Source organism: Lissotriton helveticus, chromosome 4_1, assembly GCF_964261635.1.
Source record: "Lissotriton helveticus chromosome 4_1, aLisHel1.1, whole genome shotgun sequence".
In the NCBI taxonomy this organism is placed as follows: Eukaryota; Metazoa; Chordata; class Amphibia; order Caudata; family Salamandridae; genus Lissotriton; species Lissotriton helveticus.
This window is the reverse complement of record NC_136063.1, coordinates 1,339,843,473-1,339,866,670: the sequence shown is the minus strand read 5'-3', so window position 1 is coordinate 1,339,866,670 and position 23,198 is coordinate 1,339,843,473.

The window sequence follows — 23,198 nt, the reverse complement described above, 5'->3', positions numbered from 1 at the left end:
ACCCAAAGACCTCCGGTACTTTCCTGTTTAGACCACAGAAACTCAGAGTCTTCTAGGTGAAGTCAAAGATCGATTTTTTTTTGGCTGCAACCAAGTAACAGGTGTCCTAGAAGTACAACAACACGGTGTGTATATTCTCAGGAGACTGCTCAATCTTACAAAGTCAGGCTTCTCTTTTATACGAAATATTGTGCTTTAGGCAAACATTCTTCACATTTTAGTATACCATTCACATGTTTCCACTACAAAGAAAAAGCAGAGTCATGATGACAAGCCCACATTTCAGTTTGTCCAGCCCACAACAAATTACCCGGCAAGGCCCAACATTTTCATCAGATATCGGTGAACCCCCAATAAAAACGGGCACCTCCTCATCATAAAGCAAATGAGAGAGAAAAGAGCAGGGGCAGGTGTGAGCAAGATTAGGCAGGGTGTGTGTGCGATGAAAAGGTTTTATGGTATGTTGTGCCTTGATGCTATCTCGTTCGGCCACTGGGAGAGGAACTGACCAAACAGGTTTGGCCTGGGGCAATGGTTCCAGCTTGCCCAGTTCACAGGAAAGTCAATTAAGGTGTACGTGTCCTTTGGAATCGAATTTGGCTTTAATCATCTGCCTATGTGAGGGCAACTCACAAAATGGCTGCCGTACACAAAATGGAAGCCTAAGGGTTCAGGACGCAAATGACGATTTCAAGGTGAAATCGTCACTTGAATATGACGAAAATGCTTGTACATAGTGTACTAGCCATTCTCGGTCTTTTGATATAAAAATCATCATGCTACGACAACGTTTTTTACACGAGTCCAGAATTATTACACGAGTCCAGAATTTTCAGAACCACACCGTCGTGGCTTGACAGCAACCACAACTGCTAACTGTACCCATGGCCTACTCACGGTCTAATCCCATCAAGCCCCCAAAAAAGAAATTGGGGTGGTTGGGAAAGCTCTGCATTGCTCTTGGTTTTGACTGCAAGGTGGTTCAATGCTGGCTCGCCTATTTTCCTTACGGATTCAGCAGAAGTCGAAACTGTTGCTCAAGCAGTCTGGTAGAGTGCAGTGCTTGCCTGAGCAACTAAAGCCTCTGTTTTGGAATCCCCATGGTTGGTAGACACAGGGGACCCAGAGTGACCATATTCCTGCCCCCATCTTAAGAAGTTTTATTGTGTAGAAAGCCTTGGTAGCCTGAAGAATCAACAAGAAATGGGATACACATATAGCGCATTTTGTGCTCCTTGTGGGTACTTTGCTACAACTCTCCCTTCAGAAGTGCCTGGCAAGTTTGTGCCCATGTTTCCTCCTCTGCTGCTGCCCCTTATTGAGTACCCCGCTCTTGACTGCTTCCGTCCTGCTTGGTCCACGTGACAAGGATTCTCTGCAGGGGTTCTAGGTACTCAAGAGTGAGGCCACGCCCACCATTGTCACAGAGACGCTCATGCCCTGACCAGCACGGCGACCCATGCAATGTGGCCTGGACCCTCTTACCTACTAGTGCTATGGGTGTTGTGCGCTCCAAATTGTCATGTGACAGGAGGAAGATCCATGTCTAGCCTTGGTGGTGTGTGAAGTGGCAGATGTTGGCTAGTCCTGAATTATGTGTCCAAAGTTGACTGCTCGTGCTGGCAAGAAAGCATCGCCAATGCAGCTTGTGGCTGGTAGAGCTAGTAGGCCCTGCTGACAGAGTATTCAGTGCTCACTCAGGTTTCTCTCAGATACTTCAGTGTTGTAGTCCTTCTGCCTAATGCGATGACGTCTTGTAATCGGCAATCAAATCCTTTGGGAATTATCAATATACCTGAACATCCATTGTCTATTACTGAATGTGACATTCTGCATTTTTCTTATTACCTCTTGGCTGCACATGGATGTGTTGTGTATTTCCAAACAATCACTAGGCATTGCAGAGCAGCAAGTGAGGGAGATACAGGCATTATACCACTATTTGAGGATCCCATTAGTGAGGCTTTATATCTCAAGCAGCGCACACAGATATGCACACAAGAATATTATAGTAATCGGCTTCCAGGAACTTCTCTTTGGGCACTTCTGATTCACAATCGATTAAGATGACAGCAAGCAGGAAACAGAAAGCCTGCAACAAGCAACTTGGCATCTGGTGAGGGTTGGACTATTACATGAACGGTCTTTGAATCAACAATATGTCCAATGAAGGCCACCTTCTAATGACACTTGAGATGCTTCAGATAGTTTATAGTGAAGTCTTTGAGGAACATCTGAGTCAGGGTACATCAAAACCAATTCTGAACCGGAAACGGCCTAGCAAAAAGGGAGAAGTTTTGCAAATGTTCCTCATTAATTAGGGCTGCATTTTTTGAATGGCGCTAACAGTGGAGGTGTCCCGGCTTGTAACACCTCCAAAGGGGATACTAAGGCATCAATTATTGACTTCTTGTTATGTTCTATGTTGTGTATATTTGGAAGTTTTACTCTGTTCTGCTTCTTTGGGGGAATTTGTAATGTTTGGGAGGATTATGTCAGTGGGTTCGAAGTGAGGCAGTTGCTGTCGAGCTTCTAACTTAGGCTGGTGTGTGGAAACGATGCTCTGAAGATCTGGCAATAAAGAGAAGAGATTACTATCTAAACGGACTGGATCTTTCTTTATGGAACCCATCTAACATTTGGCGACAATCGGGATTTTTTCTCCACATTTCCTGCATCTTTCTACCCTTTGGAGGCTTCTACCCTACTTTGAGGGATTATGCTGCTGTAATTGAACTCCCGCATGGTTGAAGTGAGAGGTGAAACGGATCGGCCCTCAGTGTTTGGAGCCACCCAGGTTGTATTTATTTAACATTTCTGACCTTTACCTCCAACTGCCATCCATCCGAGAGCGCGTAGTCTTACCTTCACGCGCAGCACAGAACCCTCTCTTCTTGAAGTTCCACAGCCATCCTCACCGCCTTCTCCAGCCTCTGCACGCGTCACACGTACTTTCATGTCACGTTTTTCACGTAGTACGTATCACGCAACGTGACGCAACGTGACTCCATATTGAAGTCAGGCACTTATGCTGTGACAGCCTGAGTACAGTCACTGGTTTTTGGATGATACGCAGATCTTCAGCAATCCTTGCGCTTACAATTTTTCAACTTGAACTTTAATTAAACTTCTCGATGATGCGCACATCTACACATGTTGTAAATTCTTCGCACGTCATCCATATTTAGTTAGCTGTTTTTTCATTTTATTCACATTATTCACTTTTATCTAGTTTTTATGCAGAAAGACAGTTTTATTCAATGCTTTTGTCCACAATTAGATCTTTGATGTTTTGTTATTGATTTTTCTCAAAACTCAGTGACAACTTTCTATTTGTGAACGTTTAACATTATTCTATTTCTTACTTTAGGTTGTTTATGTTCTTTCACCACTAAGTTATTGAGGGTATAATTTTTCGCTTCTTTTTCAAAAGCAAGTGGAAACATGTCTCTAAATATTGCCACGCCTCCTCATTTTTTACCAGAACCAGGAATTCCAAAAACTAAATGGAAACAATGGTTCAAAGGTTTCGCTAGTTACATTATAGCTTTAGACGGCACTAAATTTGATTCTGTGAGGAAATTAGCGCTTCTTTACAATAGTTTGAGCGCTGAGGGACAACGTATTTTTGATCATTTACCTTCTGTTGCTCAAACTGATGAATCTGATTGCAATGTGTATAAGGAAGCTGTATCCAGACTTGCTAATTATTTCATTAATGAAACAAGTGTTGTTGTTGAAAGGCACAATACGAGTTTGAAACAATTGATACTTGTTTAACTGAGTTAAGAGTTTTGATTGCCAGTTGCGAATTTGATGGCAACATAGATTCTTATCTTAGGAACCAATTAATATTTAACTGTTTTAACAAAGAAGTTCAGGAAAGACTTCTTTGTTGTAGAGATCCCTCGTTGAAAGAAACACTTGAATTAGCAAGAGGTATTGAACGATCAGCAATTTCTCAAAAAGAACTCAATAAGGGTAAGCCTGATAATGGTTGTGAAGCAGTTAATGCTCTCAGCACCAAACCTAAAGGTAATTTCAACAACTTTAACAAAAATAGAGACAGATTTGGAGATCAAATAAAGCAAAATTCCTGTTTCAGATGTGGATCTCTTTCACACTTAGCTAACTCCAAGAACTGTCCAGCCATTGGTAAACTTTGTCTCGTTTGCAAAAAGTATGGTCACTTCACAAGGGTGTGCAATAAGAATCCTATCAAAGTTAACTCTATTGAAAATGTGGTGGATTTGATTGAAAGCAATGTTTGTACAGTTAAAAGTTCCAAAAGAATTGTTCTTTCCATTGACGCAGAGTTGGATGATGGGGGTCCTTTATGTGATGTCAATATTGGTGATGTGAACATTCAGGTAACCGTTGATTCTGGCTCTCCTGTCACCTTTATTACTGATATTTTATTTTACAAATATTGGAATGAGGTACAACTTTTTCCTCCTGACATACACACTATTTTGTCTGAGGTCATAACATTGATATGCTAGGATTCTTTCAAGATCATATTAGATTCAAAGACAGAGAGATATACACCAAAATTTATGTAGCCTAGAAAGGTTATAATTTACCAGGATGGAAAGATCAAGGACAATTTGGAATGGTTTTGAGACTTGGTACTGCTTGTCCCATTTCATTAGTGGACATTCCTGTTAATAATCCATCCTTACATCAATTGTTGCAAAAACACAATTCCTTGTTCAACGACTAATTAGGGTTGGTACACAATTTCGAGCACAAATCATTCTAAAGAAGGATGTAGTTCCCATTATCCATAAAGTAAGAAATGTTCCCCTTTGCATTAGTGACCAGCTCAAGCAGCATTTGGAGAAACTTTGTTTAGATAAAGTCATAGAACCTATCAATTCGTCTGAATGGGTCGCTCCAATTGTTGTCGCAAGGAAAAAGGGTTCTAACGATATAAGACTCTGTGTGGATTTAAGTTCCTTAAATAAAAATATTCTTATTGACTGTTTCCCTTTGCCCAAAATCCAAGAAATGTTACCCCAATTAGGTGACACCAAGGTATTCTCTTGTCTTGATTTGAAGTCCGCTTATCATCAGGTGGAACTGTCTGAGGATTCGCGTTCATTGACTTCATTCAACACTCCATTTGGTGCTTTTAGGTTTCTAAGAATGCCTTTTGGGCTTGCATCGGCCGCTTCGGTCTTTCAAAAGTTAATGTTTAGACTATTTGGTAACTGTACAAATGTTCTTCTGTACCAAGATGACATTTTGATTCATTAAAAAAATTCTGAGGAACATATCACGAAATTGTCTGAAGTTTTAGAAATTCTGGAGTCAAATGGTTTCACTGTCATAAAAGACAAGTGTAAATTTATGGTAAACAACATTGATTATATTGGTCATCACATTTCCGATTCTGGCATTTCTCCTAAACAAGACCTAGTTAAAGCCATCGTGGATAGTCCATGTCCTTCTAACACAGACCAATTAAGGTCTTTTCTTGGGATATGTGAGTACTACTCAAGATTCATAGACTGTTTGCAGACTGAACCGTTAAGGAAAATGCTCAGGAAAGGTGAGCAATTTGTTTGGGAGGAGTCTGAGAACCAAGCATTCATTAATTTAAAGAAATTAATTGTGATCGCACCTGCTTTACATTCTTTCAGGAATGACATTCAATCTATTGTTGCAGTCTATGCCAGTGGTGTTGGTCTTGGTGCGATACTTACTCAAATAGCTGATGGTGTGGAATATACAGTTGGTTTTGCCTCCAGATCTCTATCTTTAACTGAACGAAGATACAGCACCATCAAAAGGGAGGCCTAAGCTTGTTTATGGGCCACTAAACATTTTGAAACCTCTTTATGGGGCAGAAAATGTATTTTAGTTACAGATCACAAACCATTAGTCTTTTTGTTATCAAAGAAAGATCATGACAAAGTGAGTCCAAGATTAATAAGATTACTTTCGAGAATGTTTGAGTTTAACTTCAGTATCAAACATATACCCGGTGGAAAAAACACACGTGCAGACTTTTTGTCTAGGTGTCCTTTACTCATTGAAGACAATTCTACTTTTCACATTGATGACACTGAATGTGTTGTAGGTTTAGTTGATGGGTTAATTGTTTCTGAAGGTACTATCAATTCTGCAGAGTGGTTAGAATGTGTGGAACATGACAGTGTTTAAAATTTGCGTAAGTCTCACATCATAAATGGTTGGCCAGATGAAAGGAATTTAGATGCAGGTTTACGCCCATATCATAAAGTTAAGGATGAACTCACTGTTGAAAATAATTTTGTAATGAGAGGAAGTTTGTTGATTCCTCCAGGTAAACTTAAGTTGCGTTTGTTGAATCTTGCGCATCAAGGCCATCTTGGTATGACTGGCACCAAGAAAAGGTTGAGGTTGTTTCATTGGTGGCCAGGGATGGATGTTGATGTAGAGAACTTTGTGGAGCATTGCAATAGCTGTGCTAATGCTGATAAATCTTTGAAACTTCGTAATATCTCTCTTCATCCGGTTGATTATCCAGAAAGACCTTGGGAGAAATGAGGTATAGATTTCATTGGGCCAGTGTATGATTTGAAACCTAACATGAGATTTGCTTTGGTTATTGTTGACTACTTTTCAAAGTGGGTGGAGTGTAGATTTCTGACTGAACCTTCTACTGGTTCTGTAATTAGTGTGTTGAATGAATTGTTTTATAGAGAGGGCTTTCCAAAGTTTATTGTGTCAGACAATGGGGTTCAATTCAAATCTCATGCCATGCAATCTTTCTTAAATGATTGTGACATTAAACATATGACAGTGGCTCTATATAGCCCTCAAGGAAATGGTATGGTGGTGAGGGTGAATAGGATGTTAAAAGATACTATCCAGTTAGCCTCTGTTCAGGGTGATTCTGTTATAAAAGCTATTCAAAAGAGGTTATGGAGTTATCATAACACTCCACACTCCAAAACTGGTGTGACGCCGTTTGTTTTACTTAAGAAACATTTTGGTTCATCTAAACGTAGCCCCAATTGGGGGTTAGATCAAACTAAGTGTGTTGGAAAATTATCTGAGGTTGATCAAATACGTAACAAGGTTGAGAGGAGTCAGGGTAAAATGAAAGCAATGTATGATGATAAGATGAAAACAAAGGAAATTCAATTTAGAATTGGAGATTTTGTGACAGTGAAAAGACCTTTTAGGGATAAAAGTCATAAGTCCAAATTTTATTCAATGACAAGAATTGTGAAAGTATCCAAGCATTCTGTTCTAGTTGAACATGGTAAATGGTGGAGTAAAAGAAATGTTGTGTTAGTTAAAAAATCATTACAAGACAATTTTCAATCCAATGTCAATTACAATGATTCAGATGTTTTCCTGCCAGTTTGTCTTGACGACAATTTTTCTTAGTCAAGAAACTTGTCTCAATCTTTTAGTGGTGGTGGTGCTCAAGAGAGTACTTCATTTTCAGTGTTTTCGGCTTCTGCTTCTACATCTGCTTTGCCAACGGAGGACAATGTTGCTGATGATGATACTGTTTTCAATGATGATTCAAGTTGTATCAGAAAGAGCACACGCACTACTTGTGCTCCTTAATATCTTAAAGACTATGTACATTAATTTTATTTTTTGATTATTTTTTGTTTTCCTGTGTGAAAAGGGGAAGATGTGTTATGTTCTATGTTGTGTATATTTGGAAGGTTTACTCTGTTCTGTTTCTTTGGGGGAATTTAGAATGTTTGGGAGGATTATGTCAGTGGGTTCGAAGTGAGGCAGTTGCTGTCGAGCTTCTGACTTAGACTGGTGTGTGGAAACGATGCTGTGAAGATCTGGCAATAAAGAGAAGAGATTACTATCTAAACGGACTGGATCTTTCTTTATGGAACCCATCTAACACTTCTCCATTATTAATACTCAAGGATGAGTGAAGGTGACTAATTTGCAAGCTACACCACAGAAGGAAAGCGAACATGACCCCATTGTATCTCTCCTATTTATGAGCATTGCGACCAGTCTGAAAATGAAGGAGGGTACTATGGATTGCTCACATAAAATTATATTACCCAATGATTGGAAAAAAATGTCATTATCCAATTTTATAATGTCCAGGTTTGTAGATATCATCCTGGGTGAAGTGACAGGAAGTAGTGACACAATTATTGATTACTTTGAAATGATGCTGGAATTCATAACATTATTTTGCTCCCACCCTATAACAAAGATGGGCATGTTGTAGCTTGTATGATCAAGGGTAGCTGGTATGATCAAGAGTGCTTTAATCTGAACGATAACGTTTCAAATGCATTATTCCCTCTGCACCTTCCACTATCAAATAAAGTGCTGTTCCAGCAATAAAGGAAAGAGAACAAATGTGTACTAAAAAGTAAAAAATGTAATCCCATCATGCATGATGGATGGAAAAAAACGATGCTTCAGATAGGAAGGGTGCAAAGAAGGTCTGAAAAATTAAAACTGATGTGTGGACGACATAGAGGGAGTTGGCTGCACTGCCATTTTGGTGCCAAGAAATGGCTTAGTTATTTCTAGCAATTATCTATAAAACAAGTGACCCATAAGTAGTAATAGCATGTAAGTAATGAGATAGCTGAATGCAAAAAACAGGCATTGATTATCCTGGTTCCAAAAATAGAAAGAGCTATTCTTAGCATGAAAACGAATAAAGCCCCCAGCCCGGATTTAATATCTATTGATTTATATTGAGAGGAGACTAAATTGTGAATGTGTATCATAACTAAAGTATTTATTGCAGCCCTTACCAATTAAATGAAAGTATATTGATGGCAGTCAGCGATTTTTCTACCCTTGTGCAAAAAAGAGGTTAAAATGTCCATCAAATTATCATCTAATTTTAGTACTGAATGGAACAGGGAAGATGCTAAATAGGCTGCAAAGTTGGATAGACAACCTTCAGGTTTTGACAGCGATGCAGGCTGGCTTCAGAACCAAGAGGTTTGTTTATAAGTGATCATCTTCAAGTGTCTTGTTGTACAGGAGAGTGCACTATATCTTACCTATACACACCTGAGGAAAACTTCGACCTTGTAAACCAGGAGAGCTATGGTAATTATTACACGAAATAAGAACCGAGAGCCCTCTTCTGGGTGCAATAATTGGATTATATAATAGCAATAGGGCTAGTGTTCATTATGGATCATCTGATGAGTGCAGCAATAGCTTTCTGATCAATCAAGGTGTCAAGCAAGGCGGTGTACTGGCACCCATCCTTTTCAGTTTATTTTTGAATGATGTGGTTGAACATGTGTGAAACATTGATCTTAACATACCAATTATTGCAAGGAATACGGTGTAGTGTAAGAATCACGTAGTAGTATTATATATTATTACTTTATTAGTAAGATTAAATAAAGGGTAACAACAGGTGAGCGCCAGGGGAAAGATGCATCCAGTCTTCTGGCAGCTCACTAACTGATCACATATCTAGAATAGTACATGCTCTACCATTCTGTGGTTCTAACACCACGAACACTTAAAGAGATACAGTAGCAATACAACACATCCCCGCCGTTACAACAAAAAGGAAAAGAATACAATTTATAAATTAAGAATAAACTAATAGGTATCTAAATTAAATAAACAACATTCATAAAAAGAAAAGAAAGAATTTACATAACAAATCCTTTTAGCCATCCTGGCAATACCCTTGTTCTTTTATCAGGCAAAGTGTCAAAGACATTATTTCATCACTAACTTCAGTATCAGTCCACTCTCCTGGGAGGTGCAAAGCAAAACGGCTCTCTCCTTTAGGCACCTTAAAGGGCTTCCTAACCTTAACCCAATCTCCTATCTTAATTTGTACATCTTTTGTGTTATGATGACTATTATAGAATTCCTTGCTTTTTACATGAATTGACTCCAACTCTTTTTTAACCTCCTCTGGAGACCAATTAGTTAACTTGCCATCCAAAAGTCACCCAGGATTGAATTTAGCCATAGGTGACCTACCTCTCATCAATGTAAACGGAGACAAACCAGTATTAATTTGAGCTGTAATTCTATAGGACCACACAGCCTTTTATACTTGTACTTTCCATTCTAACCCCTTGTTCACCGATGCCTGAATGAAACCTTTAATCACCCAGTTGAACCTTTCCACAGTGCCATTACCACTGGGATTGTAAAAAGCAGTGGTTTTATATTTAAATCCACATCTGTCAAAATACTCCTTCGCCATTTTAGATGTAAATTGTACACCGTTATCAGATAGAATGCAAACCGGCAAGCCTTCCATAATATAAATTGTATCAAAAAATGTAAGCACAGTTTGTGTATCAATCCTGTCAACAAACTTGACGATTGGCCATTTCGAAAAAAGATCAATAGCCACCAATCCAAACTCCTTTAGCTCTCCTATAGGTCCAATAATATCAATAGCAACGGTGTCCCACGGTAAATCAGGAATTAAACCATCACTCATCGGAGGCTTCAAAGTTTTAAGTGTCTTGTCAGCAGAATTACAGACCACACATCTTCTCACAAAATCTTCAACAACTCCATCAATCCCTAGCCACCAAAACATACCCTTCACAATAGACTTGGTTCTCATAATCCCAAAATGACCCTCATGAATCAATTGTAGTACCTTATTCCTCAACAATACCGGTGGGACAATTCTATCAATTCTGAAAAGTACTCCTTTTTCACAAGATAATTCCATGCGAACTTGCCAATAGGCATTCAAACCTCCTTTGATATCACTCTTCTTAGGCCAACCTTTGCAAATATATTTTATCACAACCCTCAAAACAGTATTTTTTTCCTGTTCCTCCATCCATTCAGTTTTGTTATTTGCAGGAGCACCAGAATCATGTATCAGTGCCACATAGAAATCATTCCAAGGATCATCGACACACTCCTCAAGAGGAGAGGGTAACCTGGATAAACAATCAGCAATTAGATTTTCTCTTCCAGGTAAGTAGACCGTTTGGTAGATGTATTCTTTCATCCGCATAGACAATCTTGCCATCCTGGCAGACGCACCAGAAATACCTCCACAAGACAGAATGCAAATTAACGGCCCATGATCGGTACGAATAATAACTGGTTTGCCACACACAAAGGCCTGAAAGTGTTCCAAGGCCCATGCACACGCCAATGCCTCCCTCTCAATAATAGGATACCTACTCTCAGCAGGAGAAAGAGCTCTTGAGGCAAACATAATTATTCTTTCCATTCCATCTAACCTTTTTTGTGATAACACAGCTCCCATGCCTTTATCACTTGCATCAGTTGTTAACAAACACTTTACATTAGGGTCAAAGCTGGCAAGAGCATTCACGTTTTGTAAGTCGACCTTAATCATTGTAAATTCCTCCTCACACACCTTAGTCCATTCAAACTTTGTGTTTTTCTTTATAAGGGTACGAATGTTGTGAACTTTTGAAGCAAAATTCCTAATGAATTTCGCACAGTACTCGGGCATGCCAAGAAATGCTCTCACTTCCTCCTTAGAAGTCGGTGCAGGGGATTTTACAATATTTTCTACCAACGCAGGTTTAGGCCTGACACCTTCTTTACTGATAATGTGGCCTAAATATGACACACTCCTTTGACCAAATTTACATTTAGACAGTTCTACTGTTAAAACAGCTGATTGTAAAGTATCTAACACCTGCTTTAACTTCAAATCATGATTCAATTTGTCACCCGCTGCAATCAGAATGTCATCTTGGAAGAAGGAAGCCATATCCATGTCTCCAAAAAGCTTATGCATCAAGCGCTGGAAGACAGCGGCGGCTGACGCCAGTCCAAAAGGAATGCGCCTGAAGTGATAACAGCCAAACGGTGTTATAAACGCCGTAAGTTTCTTAGACCCGGGATCTAATTCCACCTGATGATATGCGGCAGAGATATCAATCGTGGAAAACCACGTTGCTCCCCTCAAGGAAGACACAATTTCATTGATCCTTGGCAGGGGAAACTTATCAACCACGATGTTATTATTCAGGTGGCGCAAATCAATGCACAAACAAATTTTTCCGTTGGGTTTTCTGGCCACCACAAGAGAAATCCATTCCGATGTTTCAATTTCCTCAATTACTCGTATAGACAACAACCCTTGAATCTCTTTTTTAACTTCCTCTCTGATCATCATAGGAATAGGTCTAGCTTTATGCACTTTGGTTTGAGCATTATCTTTTGATATAATGTTGTGCTCAAACCCTCTCAAAGCACCTATCTCTTTACTAAAGACTTTCGGAAAACTTGCACATAGCACATCTTCCAATTTACTAATTTCATCCATAATCAGGACTTTCTCCTTGCTATTGTGGTCCAATATAATGTTCAAATTCTTCTGATCAAACCACCCCAAAACAGATGGCCCCACCTTTGCTACATATAATTTCCCTCTAGTGGACTTCCTTTGAATAGAAGGGTAAGCCACCTGAAATCCAGCATGTCAATTTTTTCTCCTGTATAGCTAACAGGGTTGATGTCCGATGAGTTCAAATGTTCCCCAATCTTACCTACAAATTTTTTTCTCCAGACATCCTCATTCACGATGGTGTAAGGGGATCCGGAATTCCCATACACGTTAACATTTACTCCCCCCCAAGGATATTTCACATATAGGTTTGCCTTCCAAGGAGTTCTCTGAGATATTTATAACATAGTTGCCTCTGACATTCTTCACACACTCATCATCTGCCACCTCATCCTCCATAACATCAGCATCCTCATCACAAATATATTTTACATTGCTACGTTTGTGGCACATCTTACTAAAATGACCTATAAGTCCACAAATGCCACATTTTGTCTTCAGTGCAGGACACGTTAAACTGAAATCCAAATGTTCCTTGCTGTTACATCTAAAGCATCTCCTTTCTTCCACATTCCTATTCTGATACTTCGTCGGCTGATTCATCCACCTTCCCTGCTGCTGTTGACGATAACTCCTCACAGAGCCTTGAATTTTGCATATAGTTCCGGGTGTTTTAGTTACATCCTTTTCTGCTTCTTTAACTACTGTAGCACACCTGCCAGATATCTCTGACTTCCTCATTATGGCTACAACATCATCCCATGGTGCATCACCATTTACCCACAAACGATCTTGTAGAGTAGAATTATTATTATGCATAACTAATTGATCGCGGATTAAATCGTCGTGCAATCCCCCAAATTTGCAATCAATAGCCAGTTTTTTTCAAATATTCAATCCACTCATCCACTGTCTCTTCCTTCGTTTGTTTCCTTTGAAAGGATTTGTGCCTTATGACACTGATGCATACTTTCGTCGCAAAATATTTGTCCATGTTTTTAATAGTATTATCAAATTCATCCAAGTCTGCATCTATGCATTTACTCATCGTTGAATATGTTTTTAACCCCATGGGTCCTAAGGAATGTAACAAAATCCTCTTTTTCTGCTTGGCTTTCATCCTTTTGGCTTCATCCACAGCCTCTATGTAATTAATAAAATATTCTTTCCACTCCGCCCATTTGATATTTGGTTGTGCACCCTTAGCCCAGAATGGCTCCGGAGAACTTATTGAAAAATTCTGTTGTGCCATTTCTCTATGTCCACTTACGGTGCAATCACCTTCATTCATACACAATAATAATAAATAATGTGTAAAGGAGAGGTTCTTTAATAAAACTTGCCCCCGACCTTCTCACCTGTTGTTCCACAAAAAAAAAACGCTTCCTTAACGCGATTAAACAATCATTAGTCTTCTTGTATATATTTTAAACTTCCGAAGTGTACAGACTCGGTTTCCGATGTAGAAAATACCTGTGATCACCCAAAGTGGCCGTCACGCAAGGTCACGTAGTGTGACCTCGCGCGCTGATGCCACTCCGTGTTTGCCGACGACAGTGCTTTCTTTGCGCATGCCTGGTGACACGCAATATGGATACAGCGTCACCGCTCCGCGAACAGCAATGTCGGAACGTCACCACTGCTCAAATAATGCAGCCAGAGGCGGACACTCCAAGTCAGTTCAGCACACCATTTACTCACTGAAATTCCACTGACGATCCCACAGCTTAGATCCAGGGTTAGTACAGCAAAAACACAGTTGGGATCACAAGACGATGTAACAATCCTTGTTGAAAAATGATGATTTCCCTTGTCGCCAATTTGTAGTGTAAGAATCACGTAGTAGTATTATATATAATTACTTTATTAGTAAGATTAAATAAAGGGTAACAACAGGTGAGCGCTAGGGGAAAAATGCATCCAGTCTTCAGGCATCTCACTAACTGACCACATATCTAGAATAGTACATGCTCTAACATTCTGTGGTTCTAACACCACGAGCACTTAAAGAGATACAGTAAATCAATACAACATAAGGTGCAGATCCTTCTTTTTGCAGATGAGGATGTGGTATTAGCTATAACTGAAAATGCCTAAAAGATAATTGGAATATTTTGTAGGTTATTGTACTAAAACAATATAACCTTATACATCATGAAAACGAAGATTATATTTGTTAAACCATCATTGTACCTTAGAAATCAGCCTAGGGTTAATGGTTTACCAGTGGAGAGTATGTCAAACAACGATTATTTGGTCATACACTACAAGGTAAGTAAACAAAAAGAGAGGGGGCCCTCCACACAAAGGAACATGGATCAGTATTTTACTGTAAAGTCACAAAATATTTCCCTTTGGTACCTACGTTCTACACTTCTCTATTCATATGGATTTATCAAACCCTATGCATCTAACATTCACCCCTCAGCCAAGTCCCAGAATAGCTTACATATAATTTCAATTTAAAAATAAAATCATTACATATATAATTCAATTGATAATTCAGTTAAAAATGTGTGTATGCACATCACATATAACTTTCAAAAACAGTTTTTTTAATAAAATATGATAAAAAAGTGACCACCTTTGTTAATGTTAATGTTAATGTTAGTCAGCATTTATTAAGCGCTCGTACGCCCGAAGGCTTCATGGCGCTATAGGACGGAACAAGGCGCGACAATCAGTTAGTGGAGATGGCAGCTCAGTGATGCACCTGAGAGAAGAGCCAGGTCTTCAAGGAATGTCTAAAACTGAGGGTGTGTCACTACAAGCAAAATTACATAAAAATGAGAGAACAAAAGAGAGAAAAAGACAATCACATCTGTCTTTCACGTTTGCTAATTTGTTCAGTACAACTATCCGGCCACCCAATTCTTAAAAAATCGAATCTACTGTGCCCACGTGTCTTCCAAATTTAGCCCAATAATAAGTGTTGATGTGTTTCGGTGGTTGGTTGCAGTTTTTTACCACCCTCTTCAGGGCAAAAGTTATCTCTCATGTAAACGTGACTAACGTTAAAAACCTGTATAAAAAACACACATATTAACTCAATTCAACAGAGGCATCTTTCTTTAAAAAAAAATTAAACAGTGATCTAATTACAGTACTAATGTTAAGATATTTATCGTTTAATAAATCAACAATGCGTTTTTATCCTAGACACCCCTTGGCATGTCTCAACAGAGGCCCTTAGATTTAGATTCATATAGTCAAATGTTGAGCTGGGCTGTAAAGAACGTTGTAATTTATGTGTGATTTTAGTTGTTAGGTGACAATTATGATTGTATTTTTATGATGATGCAGTTTGTGAATGCTAAAAAGAAGTAAACTTACTAAAAGTGTAAGTTACTACTGAAGTGCAGTTTGTGAATAGCACTTTGTAGTAAATCTACTGTAGTACTACAAACATAATACAAAATTTACTTTGCGAATCAGGCCCATAGTATTTAGTAGTTGGGTACCACAGATGTTATGATTATCAATTATGTGTATTATTTGATGGAAGGTTTTATGGAATATGTTTATTAAATATAAATTCCTTAAAGGCTGAGTTTTCATTTATAAGAACATTTTATATTGTAAGGCAAATTTGATGATGACAATAAATGCATAGGTATTGATTTTGAAATTGGTATTGATATTGATATCCATGGAAGTGGCTGATAGTGATGAACTAATCATAACTCATTTAGTAACATCTGTTCCAACAAACCTGGGAAAAATAACAACATAACATATACGTAAGAACTGTCAAAACACTTTCTGTTGAGTCACAGCATTGTTCACATATAGAATATTGTCATTAAGCAGATAACAAATAACTAAGACATCAGGGGCCGTATTACCTGAAGTGCCCTGGAGCGCAACAGGTGTTTGTGCATGCTTTGCGCAGGCCTCTGGGCACTTTGGTATTATAGAAGAGGACACAGGCTCTTGTGCAGCCCCTTTTGTAATACTGATGGTGCCGGTGCACATAAAGGTCCAGCACTATCTGCAGGGGGAATTCCCTCATTTGCACGGGGGTTGCCCCTTGCAATTTAGGGAATCCCTTTCCCTCTGCACCTGTGCTGTATTACAGACGCGGGCACAGATGCCCAGTGCACCCCATGATGGCAGCCTGATGGCCCCCTGATGACAGCCTTTGTAAATGTAAATGTAAATGTAGGTGTACTTATATAGCGCAAACCTGTCACCCAAAGGGCATCCTGGCGCTTGCTTAGGGAACCCGTCCTGGTATTCCCCTGTGAGAAACCCCGGCAGGGTGTCCACAAGGTGAAAGCCAGGCATCCCGCCGCGAGGGGCCGCAGTGGAGATTAAGCAAGCTATTGCCCAGAGTTGCAGAGTGTGACTCGAGTAGGCACCAGAGCGAGAATTGTCGAGTCCGTGGAATTTTTGAGCCCGAGACCCGCCGAGGCGGGGAATCAAACCCTGGTCCACGGTCGATCTCAGCTTCCGGGTCTGCCGCCTCTAACCACTGAGCCACGCTTCTCCACCAGGTGAGGGGTAAAGGTGGTCTCATGGATCCCCGAGACATCCACTTGCAGGCGGGTGCAATTAATGACTGCAAGGGGACCCCTAATCCCCGTCAAACATGCAGGCCGGTTGCCACCTGCACTGTGAAAGTACAGAGCTGTTGTAAAGCAGTTGCACCGTTTTTCACAGGAATGCACTGCCACCACGGCAGCATACGTTTGCAGCTGCCGTGGGGGCAGCGCAATAATTGTAATAGGGTGCATTTTCCCTGTTTGTGCCCACCACATCTTTTTAAAATGCTGACAATGCCCCTGTCCTGTGTGGAAATGACTTTTTTCTCCTCTAATCAAACTTTAGGGAGAAGAAAGGGAGACGAAAGGGTCTATTTAGAAGAGAAACCATCAAACAAATTGGATTCCTGTCTCCCCATTTGATGGCCTAGCTACCCTTTGTGACCTATTGTAGATAATGGGAATACTGTTGGTAAGGACTCACCAGCACAACCACAAGCTTGCCCAAATTTGAAGGTAACTCCTTCAAACAAGGAGGGCAAATCACATGCTCAAACAAGGCTAATTGGTTCACCATCATATCTAGTGGATTAAACTTTGTGAAAAACCGCTATCAAAATGGTTGTGGGTCTTCATAGAATGGTGCACATGGTGTCTCTAGCTTTCTGGAAAAGTTCAGCTGTTTAGCAGGACCCTAAAATCTAAGATTGACAAAGTACCACTGCTAGGAAGTGCCTAACAAGTTCCATTTTTGATGCCTGGAGTTCCTTAATCTGAAAAGTAGACAGATATATTTTCCAGCAGAGGATTTGTAATACGCTCTTCCTTTTGTGGATGGTTCTATGACTTTAAATTGATGGCATTTTTATTGAAATAGAATAATATTGCATCCAATACATTGACATACTGCTACATTGTAGTATATTTTCTATTCTAATTGCCATCCATACCTAACAGGAGAGGTTAATTTAAAATTAGTTCTTACATGCTTACAGAATGTTGTTGTAGAGCAATGTTTAATTCACATTAATGCCAACTCAAGAATATTGTTGCTCAATAATATTGCATCGAAATACATGGTGAGACAAAATATCAAATATAGGAATATCATTTTTTAACATTTAAAAAAAAATTGATGTTACATTTTTTTTCTTTAACATTGTATTAAGATTCTTATTTGCTTTATTTCGGCATGATTATTAAATTTTTTCTTTACTTTTTGTAAGGTAAGAGGTAATGTTTAATTGTGTTCATTTAATTATTCAGAAATAGTTTTATACGTCTTTTTGTAAGTGATACATTTTTATTTTTTATTTAAATTGAATTATATTTTAATATTTTGTATTGCCAATTACTTTTTTTCTATTATTACTGGAAATGAAATTTACAAAGGAAAAGGATGGGAAGGGTTTTAAAATGTAAAGCAATGAATTGTGCAATGCATTTAGTATGTTGCTTGTCAATGAAATAAATCATATATTTTATGTATTGAACATTTTTATTTCATTTGGGTTTTTTGGTTTGTTGTTGGATAGTGTTGTAATATAACTATTTGATTAAATATGATGCATTAATTAATTAATTCATGAATTTTTAATTAACAAATCTATTAATTTTTATATTTATTTACAGGTTGTTTGGAAAAAGGGTAGGAATTGTTATATTTTAAACTGCTTTTTAATCATATCTCTTAGTATATTTTGGAAATATATGAGTTCATATTTTACTTATTGTACTAAATAATATATATGTAAAAGATGAATGATTATTTCTATACTTTTTAAAATTGCAATATTTTCAGTTAACAAAAATCATATTTTTATTTTGTTGGTATTATTGTATTTATTATTACATAATTTCATTATTCAGTTTCAAATAATTTTATACTAATGTATTTGCATTCTATAAATACTTTAGATGGCAATTAAAATATGCTTTATTTTATTGTGAGCCCGGTTAGTGGTTTATTATTAAAAAATATTTGATACTTGAAAATATTAATCAATATATGTATTGTTTAGTTTTTTATGTTTAATATATTCAAATGTACTGACATTTTAAATAGGTAATTTCGTGTCTTTGGAGATTTAGAAAAAATGGGTGTGAATATTTTAGTAATGTATTTATTAATTATTATGAATTAATTCATTTTAATTGGTACCAATTTACTGATCTTAATTTAATGGATATCTACTTTATGAATGTGTGTACAAGTAATACCTTTATAAGTTAATACTAGAAATTGCATAGCTAGGTATTTTTAGGAACATTAAAAATTGTTATTTTAAGTTGAAGTTTTTTTATAATGTGTGTGCGGGTTTATGTTTAAATAGTTAATGTTTAAATAGTTAATAGTTAATATACAGTCTTCAAACAATGGTAGTTGGTTTTGAGTTGGGATAGTAAATTTGCCCGTTATGAAATTAATCACTTAGCCCAATGGTTGTTTGGTTGAAGTAAGCAAACTTTATTCCAGAAAATGATCTCCAATAAACATATTTATTCACTTAAGCATTATACTAATAAAAATAATTGTACTATATATTTTAACATACATAACACCTATCTTTAGCAGACATTTCAAATATGTTTTCAATAGTTAAAAAGAAAATATATGCAATTAAATGCTATTTTTTGTAGCTGGCAATTCAAATAAAATAGGTTTAACTACATGATCACATTTTTGTATATCAATAAATATGTTTAATATATTGGTAGCTTGGAAATCATTTTTGCTGGGAGAGCTGTGGTCATGATAGTTGGAGCACCTGTGAAATAAATCCCTAAAAATGGATCAGGATATTTAAATATGTTGGGCAGTCCGCTCAGTCCTCAACAGTTTTCCTCTGAATTGCGTTACCTGTTCTCAAGTTTGCTTACTCAAAATGTATGGCTAAGTTCAAGTGAGACTGCTGCTAAACCGGGGATCATCTTATCACTGCAGATCAAGTCATGATATTAGCTTCTTTTGCACACTCTGTTTTTGCCACTAGTGATATTGAACATTAATGCCCTAAATATTCATTAGGACCGCCATCATATCAATCAATCAATCAGAGTACTTGTAAAGCACGCTACCTACCCGTGAGGGTCTCAAGGTGCTGAGGGGAGGGGGGGTGCCATTACTGCTCGAATAGCCAGGTATAGAGGAGTCTTCTGAAGGCGAGTAGGTCTTGGGTCTGCTGTATGTGGGTAGGGAGGGTTTTCCAGGTCTTGGTGGCAAGGTAGGAGAAGGATCTGCCGCCGGAGGTTGTTCGTTGGATGCGGGGGACGGTGGCGAGGGCGAGGCTGGCGGAGCGGAGCTGGCGGGTGGGGGTGTAGAAGCTGAGTCTGCTGTTCAGGTAGGCTGGTCTAGTGTTATCGAGTGCTTTGTGTGCATGGGTGAGGAGTTTGAAGGTGATCCTCTTGTCGACGGGGAGCCAGTGAAGGTCTCTCAGGTGGGGGGTGATGTGGCTGCAGCAGGGGACGTTGACTATCAGTCGGGCGGAGGCGTTTTAGATGCGTTGTAGTCGTCGTAGGTGTTTGGCTGGGATTCCTGTGTAGAGTGCGTTGCTGTAGTCCAGTCTGCTGCTGACGAGGGCCTGTGTCACCGTTCTTCTTGTTTCGGTCAGGATCCACTTGTAGATCCTGCGGAGCATGCAGAGGGTGTTGTAGTAGGGGGAGGAGACTGCGTTGACTTGTTTAGACATTGAGAGGGAGGAGTCGAGGATGAATCCTAGGTTGCGTGCATGGTCGGTGGGCGTCGGTGCTGTTCCCTGTGTGGTCGGCCACCAGGAGTCGTCCCAGGCTGAGGGGGTGGGTCCGAGGATGAGGACCTCTGTCTTGTCCCAGTTAAGTTTCAGACGGCTGCTCCTCATCCAGTCAGCGACGGGCTTCATTCCCTCGTGGAGGTTGGTTTTGGTGATGTGTGGGTCCTTGGTGAGGGAGAGGATGAGCTGGGTGTCGTCAGCATAGGAGATGATGTTGATGTCGTGATGGCGGGCTACTTGTGCGAGGGGGGCCATGTAGACGCTGAACAGTGTCGGGCTGAGGGATAAGTCCTGGGGGATGCCACAGATGATGTCAATGACTTCGACTCGGAAGGGCGGGAGGCGGACGCTTTGAGTTCTGTCGGAGAGGAAAGACGTGGTCCAGTCAAGGGCCTTCTCTTGGATTCTGGCTTCTAGGAGGCGTGTCTTTAAAATGCGATGACAGACCATGTTGAAGGCGGCTGACAGGTCCAGGAGGATGAGGGCTTATGTTTCGCCGTTGTCTAGTTGGTGCCTGATGTCGTCTGTGGCGGCGATGAGGGCCGTCTCGGTGCTGTAGTTTCGTCTGAACCCGGACTTGGATGGGTTCAAGATGTTGTTGTCTACCAGGTGGCGGGCCAGTTGCATGTTGATGATTTTCTCGATGACCTTTGCTGGGAACGGGAGCAGGGAGATGGGCCGGAAGTTCTTGAGGTCCTTGGGGTCCGCCTTGGGCTTCTTGAGGGGGGCGTTGATTTCGGCGTGCTTCCAGCTTTCCGGAATGTTGCAGTTTCGAAGGAGATGTTGATGACCTTCCGTAGTTGGGGTGCAATGGCTGTGTCTGCTTTGTTGAATACGTGGTGTGGGCACTGGTCTGACGGAGATCCTGAGTGGATGGAGTTCATGACCTTGAGTGTCTCGTTGTCGTTGACGTAGGACCAGGAGGTCAGGCGGTTGGCGCTGGTGGTGTTCACAGGGGAGGTGGAGTCTGGCGTAGTTGGGGCGGTCGTGGTGTTGAAGCTGTCATGGATGTCAGCGATCTTGCAGTGGAAGAAGATGGCTAGTGAGTCGCACAGTTCTTGTGAGGGCGGGATGTCGTTGGCATTGACGCTGGGGTTGGAGAGTTCTTTTACAATGCTGAAGAGCTCTTTGCTGTCGTATGCGTTGTTATTCAGGTGATCTTTAAAGGAGGATCTCTTGGCTCACCTGATGAGGTGGTGATGTCTGCTGGTGGCATCCTTGTGGGCTGCGTGGTTGTCCGGTGTGCGTTCGTGGAGCCATGTCTTCTCCAGTTTCCAGCATGCGCGTTTGGAGGTCTGGAGCTCGTTGGTGAACCAGGTGGTTCTCTTGCTGGCGTGGCTGTTGTAGGGTTTCTTGAGCTGGGCGAGGGTGTTGGCGCAGTTGTCGATCCACCGTCTGAGGTTGTGGCCTGCGGCGTCAGGGTCAGTGGGGTCGGTTGGTGGGTTCTGGGTGAGGGTGGTGATCAGCTGGTCTTCAGTGACTTTGCTCCAGCTGTGGCGAGGTAGCTGTTGGGTACAATGGTGGGTGGTTTGTTTTTCAAGGTGAAATGGATGCAGGTGTGGTCAGTCCAGTGGAGTTCGATGGTGTGGTTGAAGGCAACGTGGGTGCCTGTGGAGAAGACGGGGTCCAGCATGTGGCCGACGGTGTGGGTGGGTGCGGTGACAAGTTGTCTGAGGCCGAGGTTGGCGAGGTTGTCGATCAGAGTGGCAGAGTTGGCGTTGTTGTTGTTCTCAAGGTGGAAGTTCAGGCCCCCGAGGAGGATGTAGTCCGTGGAGGCGAGTGCGTGGATGCTGGCAAGGTGGGCGATGGAGTCGCTGAACTGAGCTCGGGTCCGGGGGGTCTGTAGATGAGTGTTCCTCTGAGGATGGTGTTGGGGTCGGTGTGGATCCGGAAGTGCAGGTGTTCAGCGATGTTGAGGGTGTCGTCTGCGTGGGTGGCGATCTTGAAGGTAGACTTGTGGACGATGGCTATTTCTCCTCTGATTCCGTTGGTGTGATCCCTCTGGGTGATCTTGTAGCCGTCCGGGATGGCTATGGTGATGTCAGGTGCCAAGGAGTCGTTCCACTAGGTCTCGGTCAGGAAGGCCACGTCTGGAGCGGAGGTGTTGAGCAGATCCCAGAGCTCGACGGCGTGTTTGCGTGCAGAGCGGGTGTTGAGGAGTATGCAGCGGAGGTGGTTGATTTCAGTCCTTGGTGGTTTGGTGGCTCTGTCGCAGGTAAAGCTGCAGGTGTGGCAGGAGAAAGGTCCGTGGGTCCGTTTCGGGGTGGCCTGGAAGCAGGTGTGGTTTCGGCCGACGTTGAGTGCACAGAGGGTGCTTGCGTCGTAGTGGAGTCTAGTGTTGTGACATTCGCGGGGTCTAGGGGTTCAGCCGCTGGGCGCGGTCCAGGCACGGATGGGCACAGACGGGCTTGCCTTTGGCGCTCGTTCGGCATGGCCGAGCAGTGTCCACCATAGGAAGGGGAGGTGGGAGGGAGGAGCACCTGGGAGGGGGAGAGCAGCGAATGGGAGCGAGGGGGCAGGGCCGCAAGGGACGCAGCGGCGGGAAACGGTGGAAGTGACTCGGGGCAAGGGGGCGGGGCCGCAGGGGACGCAGCGGCGGGTGAGCGGATGAGCGGATGGCAGGGGCAGTGAGGGGAACAGGGCACAAAAGAGGCAACAGTACTAACAAGGGCAAAACAGTACAGTACC